This window comes from Wasmannia auropunctata, unplaced genomic scaffold, assembly GCF_000956235.1.
Source record: "Wasmannia auropunctata unplaced genomic scaffold, wasmannia.A_1.0 LD336074.1, whole genome shotgun sequence".
NCBI lineage: Eukaryota > Metazoa > Arthropoda > Insecta > Hymenoptera > Formicidae > Wasmannia > Wasmannia auropunctata.
The window spans coordinates 3300280-3307320 of record NW_012026816.1 but is presented as its reverse complement, the minus strand read 5'-3'; positions in this window follow the sequence as shown (position 1 = coordinate 3307320).

Below are 7041 nucleotides of genomic sequence, written 5' to 3'. Positions count from 1 at the left end.
TGGAAGACGGCCCCGGCGCTGAAGGAAGGCCAACTATGTCTCCTGCGGGGTGAGGCCACCCCACCCTCTCGCTGGCCTCTAGCTTGCATCGTCCGCCTGCACTCGGGCGATGACGGACACGTGCGGGTGGTGGGTGTGCGGACCCCTTCCGGACACCTGACACGACCTGTCGTCAAAATCGTGCCCTTGCCACTCTCGTGTGAGAGCGGGACCGACAAGGGGCAACATTAGCATTAAGACACTTGTTGTACATGTATATACTGTAAATAGCAATGTAATTCTCTTACCTGTAAGCACGCGTAGCATTTCGGACAATCCACAACAGCCATAATTGACACACAGTCACAAGCTACAATCGCCGGATATCCCGTCGAGGCGGGCGGGATGTTCGAAATTCGCGCTACAACGCGCGAGTCGCGCACCGGACAGCTCGGCCAATCACTTCGCCCGCGGGACCGATGTGTGACATCGGCACATTTGGCGACTCCAAAACTGTCTGTTTACTTGTTTTGCTTAACTTGGCTCTGACGTCAGATGATTGCCGAACAACAGCTTGACCATTCGAGACCACCGAAGGCAATAAAAAGGGAGAGCGGGCGGAGTCAAAAGCCAGTCGAAAAATAGTCGTCGAGAATTTGCACCGTCATATTCGGTAGAATTTCGCCCCGCGACTAGCGCTCTCGCTGTACGGCTTTGTCCTTCGTCATTACAAAGAATTACACGTGTGATTAAATTAAAAGCCTGATTTATTAAGTCCGCTACAATTCCAATCCTCGCGATTCTCGCTCGTCGTTCGCTTTGTTCTTTTCGCACAGGTAGAGATATGTGTACAAAGAAGTGACATTGACATAGAAACAACAGAAAAAGATAATGTGGAAATAGAATTACTACGTGATCCAAATAAACCTGTTAAAACGTACCGTCCTGCAAAAATAAATTTTGATACTTCGGAGGAAGATGAAAATATAATGGAATGGATTCATTTAGAACCTGAAAAAAGTAATCATTTGAAACCTGGAAAAAGCAAAAATGTTAATGCGAGTGACGCGGCACCTGTAAAATTGGCAAAAAAAGAAATGAAAAAACTAATAAACTGTAATACGAGCAAAAAATCACAATCGGAAATAATTGATTATTACAAGCAAGAAAACGCTCGTTTGTGTTTAATTATAAATAACCTAAAATATCGTTTGCGTAATCGAAGAGCATATAGAAAAGCAACAAGTAAAAGAAGCCAAAAAAAATTATATAAAATTTAATAGAAAAACAAAATGTAGACCCTGTTACTAAAGCAATGATAAATTTGCAACTCCATGTACCAAAAGCGCAATATACACTAGAAGAGAAAATACTTGCGCAACTGTTATTTTATTATTCAGCTTCTGCGTTGCGCCACTTACGAGAGGCAGGTTGTACGTTCCCTAGTGAACGAACCATTAGAAGATGGCATGAGGAATATAATATCATGCCAGGATTTAATGATTTTATTTTTAAAAAACTGGAGGAAAAATTTGCAAAGCTACCTGCGGAAGAAAGAGTATATGCTCTGAAATGGGATGAGATGTCTATAAAGTCATATAAAGAATATACACTTCATTTAGATCAAGTAGAAGGACTTGTAGATCTTGGGCCTTTAGGAAGAAAAAACAAGAGAGCTAAATGTGTTTTTGTATTTTCCTTAGATAGTATTAGCGCGCGTAATTCATGGCGTCAGCCATTGGCATATATTTTTCCAGGAAAAGATAGTATGAAAGCAGATGAAATAATAATTTTATTAGAAGAATGTTTGGGTAGACTGAGCAAAGCAGGTGTCGATGTGCGAATTCTGACATGTAATCAAGGCTCACGTAATCAGAGTGCTTACAATCAACTTGGTGTAGATTCAGATAATCCATACTTTATATACAAAGGACAAAAATATTACGCATCCTTTGATTTTCCACACTTAGTAAAACGATTGGCGAGCTTGCTAAGAAAACACAAAAAATTATATTGCGATCAAAAAGTTGTAGCATCATTTGACGATTATGAAACGACATGGTCTATCGATAATGCTGCACAAGGAGGATCAAATTTATTGTCGCATATTACAGAAGCACATCTTCATCCCAATAATTTTGAAGCAATGAATCAAAAGAAGCAATGAGTCAAAAGAGCATTTCAGTTATTCAGTAATAGGTTTGCGGCCGCAATAAGAATAGCGGGCTATGCAAAAGAATTGCAAACTGATACATGGGAAGCGACGGCAAATTTTACAGAACGCATGAATAAAGTAATTGATGCTTTGAATTCATACAGTCCTAATATGAAATTTGGTGGTAAACGATTATTATCTGATAAAAATCCTGGAATTGAAAATCTGTTAAAAATATTTGTCACATAGTGTTCAAAATGGTCAACATCTCCTGTTTGAGAGCGCTGAAGGGACTCAAGATTTGCGGAGTAGACGTTGAATTTTAGAAGCAACTCTCCTTTAAATTTCACTTTATTCAAACAAAATTACAAAAGTACAAGACACACAAGTTCACAAAGAAAGACGAGAAGTTAACAAAGCGGTCAGAGTTGAACTCTTTTAGCGGTTACAAGCGGTGCGACACGTTGCGCGCGAGACGGTTGCTAACTAAGCCGAAAACGCTGCGCCGGCCGGCCCTTTTTGTAGGCTGTTGAGCAAAGCGTCCCCCGACTTGCCTATTGCGTTTTGGGGCGTACCATTGGCTGTCGAACACGTCGTCTCGCGCGCGAAAAATGTTTGTTGTTTGTTAGTGGCGTGAGCAATAGTCGGCCGATCAGCATGGGCTCTTGTTGACAGATTTCGTGACAAACAAGAACAAGATGGCTTTGTTGAGAGCCGCCGTTATTTCCTAGACTGTTTAAGAAGCCCATGTCATGCACAATTATTTTACTTTAATTGCGGCAATAAATCGCGCTTTCCAACATTCCCGCCCGCCTCGTCAGTTCGCTGACGAAAGAGATTTGATACCGTTCCGTAGATGTCGCGAGTCGCGGTATCGAGAACTGTTCGAGAGTGATCAATCGATAGGGCGGTCGATGACAATCAATCGCTCGTGGCCGCGTGTGAATGCGCACGTTGTATGCCATCACCACGCGTGTCATAAAATTTTCGGACGGTGTTTTAGAACAATGGTGTGCCTTCTTTCGAGTGTACATGATAAATGACACGCGTCGAGTGAAGAGGAGCGGACGGGAAAGTGAAAGGTAAGGTGGTTTCAGTGAATTGAGTTTCGCGAAATGATGCAGTGACAATTGTAGTGCATACGCAGCTCGGTGTTAGTATGTCGTGCGTAATCGTGATGGCACACGGCGTGCATCAGGGAACTCAAGCACAACGCGATAGACTTTAAGTGTTGACGAGAAAACAGTTAACGAGAAAACGAGAGTTACAGAAATAGCACCTGAATGGTGCTGAGTAAGTGACTACAAAGGGGGAAAGGGGGGAGAAGGAGAGGAAATTACGCGGAAAAGGTGAGAAGGTGATGCGTTCGCTCACGTATCCCCAGGCGCGACAGTGTCGTCAGTAGGAAGCAATATCAATTTTACGAGCGGCCGGATGAGCTCGGAGGAGATGGTGCGGATGGTCACCACGCGGATCACATCCTCTTCTGGGTGCAGCTCGGTGATCCGCCCCAGAGGCCATCGAGTTGGCGGCATATTCTCGGAACAGATGATGCAGAGGTATCCGACGTGTGGTTGGATGTTCGGTCAAGTCCATTTCGGCCGAGTTGCCAAAGCGTGAAGGTATTCGCGCGATCACCTTTGCCAAAAGTGATCGCGCATTTTTTGGAGATGCTGCCACCGGGAGAGGGAGCTGTCCGTTCTCTCAATTAATTGCGGCTCCGGAATGGCCAGCAATGGTGCGCCGATAAGCAGGTGTCCTGGCGTCAGAGCGAAGAGATCATCAGGATCGTCGGAGAGAGCCCGCAGTGGTCGGGAGTTGAGGCACGCCTCTATCTGAGCAAGGAGAGTGCTCATCTCCTCAAATGTGAACTTGGTATCGCCGATGACTCGCCGGAGGTGATATTTGGTGGATTTCACCGCCGCTTCCCAGAGACCTCCGAAATGAGGTGCGGATGGTGGATTGAAATGCCACCGGATTCCTTGTTTGCGGCGGTGGAGGCTATGCGGCGACCATCGGGCGATGAAGCGCGCTGCATTTCCCTCAGCTGCTTGTCTGCTCCAACAAAATTTGTTCCGCAGTCGGAAAAGATGTCCTAACAGAGGCCTCGGCGGAAAGTGAAACGGCGGAGAGCGGCTAGGAAAGCCTCCGTCGTGTAGTCGGAGACGGCTTCGATGTGCACTGCTTTGGCGCAGAGACACACAAAGATTGCAATGAATGCCAGGGGTATCAGATTCTTTGAGAGTCATATCGCAAGTTTGTTACTGCAAGGTAGCCCAAAAGTAGACCAATATCCTAAGTACTGCTCCCTGGTGAGAAAAGAGCATAACTAATGAGATTCTTTAATATGATTGATTCCTTTTCTCACCAGAGAAACTAAATGTAAACCAATAATATTATTCGCATTTTTTTTGCGAAGTGGATTGTGTTTATGTTGTGATTGCGTCGTGTTGTCCTATACACCCTACCAATCCTACCATATCTGAAATATTCAAATATTTTTTATTCTCGATACAGTCGTGCAGTGATAGATATTCTCGTTCTTTCTCAATATTTTGGTTTAAACCATTACTTGTGTGTTCCCGTGCTTAAAGTACTTAAACGACGACGCTGTTGAAGAAAAATATAAAAAATGGGTAAATGGGAAAAATATAAAAAACGATTTAAAACAGAATGGCAGAAAGAGAACGTATTTCGAGGTGAATTAAGTTTTAATATAATGTCAGCTAATGTCACATAATGATTTTATGCATAATCTTTTATAAAATTTATTAAACTTTGTGTTAAATGAGGTTGTTTCAAAAATAGTACTTCGTGTTTTATTGAAGGTTGGCTTATAGAAAATCCAAACTGGAAAATAGACGATGGAAAGAAGGCAAGATGTTCTGTGTGTAAAGTAAATCTTCGAGCTCATCATGACGGCTTAATAAAACTGCAAACTCGAAAATGCATAAATCAAAAATGCAAAACGTTAATAGAAACGTTCAACAAAGTGTTAAAAATTTTAGTAAGTTAACCTAAATTACAGTTTACAAATTATGTATATATATATGTGTACTGTGCGCACACACACACACACACACGCACGCACGCACGCACGCACACACACACGCACGCACGCACACGCACACACACACACATACATTCTTTGTAATTATGTTTGAGATATGATAAGACATTTTTCATATTGTTTTTGACAGGAATTAAGGTTGTCGATTTTGAAACAAAATCAATAGATTTACAACTTACTATGTATATTGCATCTCATACGTCCATAAAAAGTATAAATCATATTGGTGAACTAAGTAATAGGAAAAGGAAGCAAATTAGAAAAATTACAAATTCATCGCACTAAGTGCTCGAAGTTAATAGCAAACGTATTAGCGCCAGCTATATTGTCGGATTTAATAGAAGACGTGAAAGAATGTAAAACAGGATACTCATTGATTATAGACGAGTCAACTGATATTACCGTACATAAATTTATGGGTATTTGTATAAGGTAAGTAGTATAAGGCACAAGAGAATCAACTAATGATAGGAAATGAAGAACTCTAAGTCTTAAGTCAATGTAAATCCCTGCATTATGCAAAAGTCTGTGCTTCCGCCCTTATTCAGTTTTGAATCCTTCCCAATGAAATAATGACCATTCTGATTTTTTAATTTTCTCAGGTACTATAGTAAGAAATATCAAACAGTGGTGATTGACTTCCTTGGATTTATCGAACTAAAAAGAGCAACAGCCAATGACTTAAAAGATGCTCTTATAGAATATTTAGACAAAATTGATCTCAATATTAAAGAACTAATAGGATTAGGTACAGATGGAGCAAATGCAATGTGCGGATCAAATCATTCCCTATATACACTTTTAAAAGAGATGGTATGTATTATTTGAATTTATTATTATAATATTCTGTAGTTTCTAATATACAGCGAAGCTGTATGAATTTGTTTTTCTAATTTGCTTCCTTTCCCTAGTATTATACTTTTAAGAGTTCACTAAGATGATTAATACTTTTTATGGATGTATGAATTGCAATATACATAGTAAGTTATAGATCTATTAATTTTGCTTCAGAATCGACAAATGAATGAATTGAATGAATTCCTGTCCAAAATAATATGAAAAATGTCTTGTAGTAAAGCTGTATAAATTAAAAATTACAGAGTATCACAATACTGAATTATTGCATAAAATTTATATTAGCTATTTCAAATTTAAACATTACAATTTTATTGCAGGTGCCACAGTTGCAATTGGTGAAGTGCGTATGCCATTCTTTGGCCTTGTGCTCATCATACGCAGGCAAAGAAATTTCAGAAACATTAGAATTTTTAATCAGAGAAACTCGATCATGGTTTTCAAATTCAAGTTTAAGACAAACTTTATATAGGGATTTATATGCTGCTATTAATGATGGCAAGTTACATAAGAAGCTTATTCCTCTGTGTAAAATAAGATGGCTTGTATGGAGTATGGCTGTAAAATCAACATTACAACAGCTTGAATTGAAAACTCATTTTATCGAAAGGGCTAATGATCCAAAAGAAAACTGTTACATGGCTACGATTTTGCTTGATTTGTACAACGATGATTCAAATCTTCTGTATCTCATATTTTTGAAACCTGTGCTTAAGCAAATTGACTCTGTGAATCTTCTTTTTCAAAGTCAGACAGCTGAAGTAACAGATTTATTTGGAGAACTCCGTGTTCTATTAAGGGGGGATTCAGGTTTTTCGGGTCAAAAACATAGCAAAATTTAGGAATTTTTTTTCCGAAACTAACTATCCAATTAATTCGAAATTTGCACCATGTTTTTATCCATCTTTTAAGAATGTACAGTTTTTTTTGTTAAGTTTTACTGATAAATACCGAAGTTACATATTATTAAATATACCGCTGC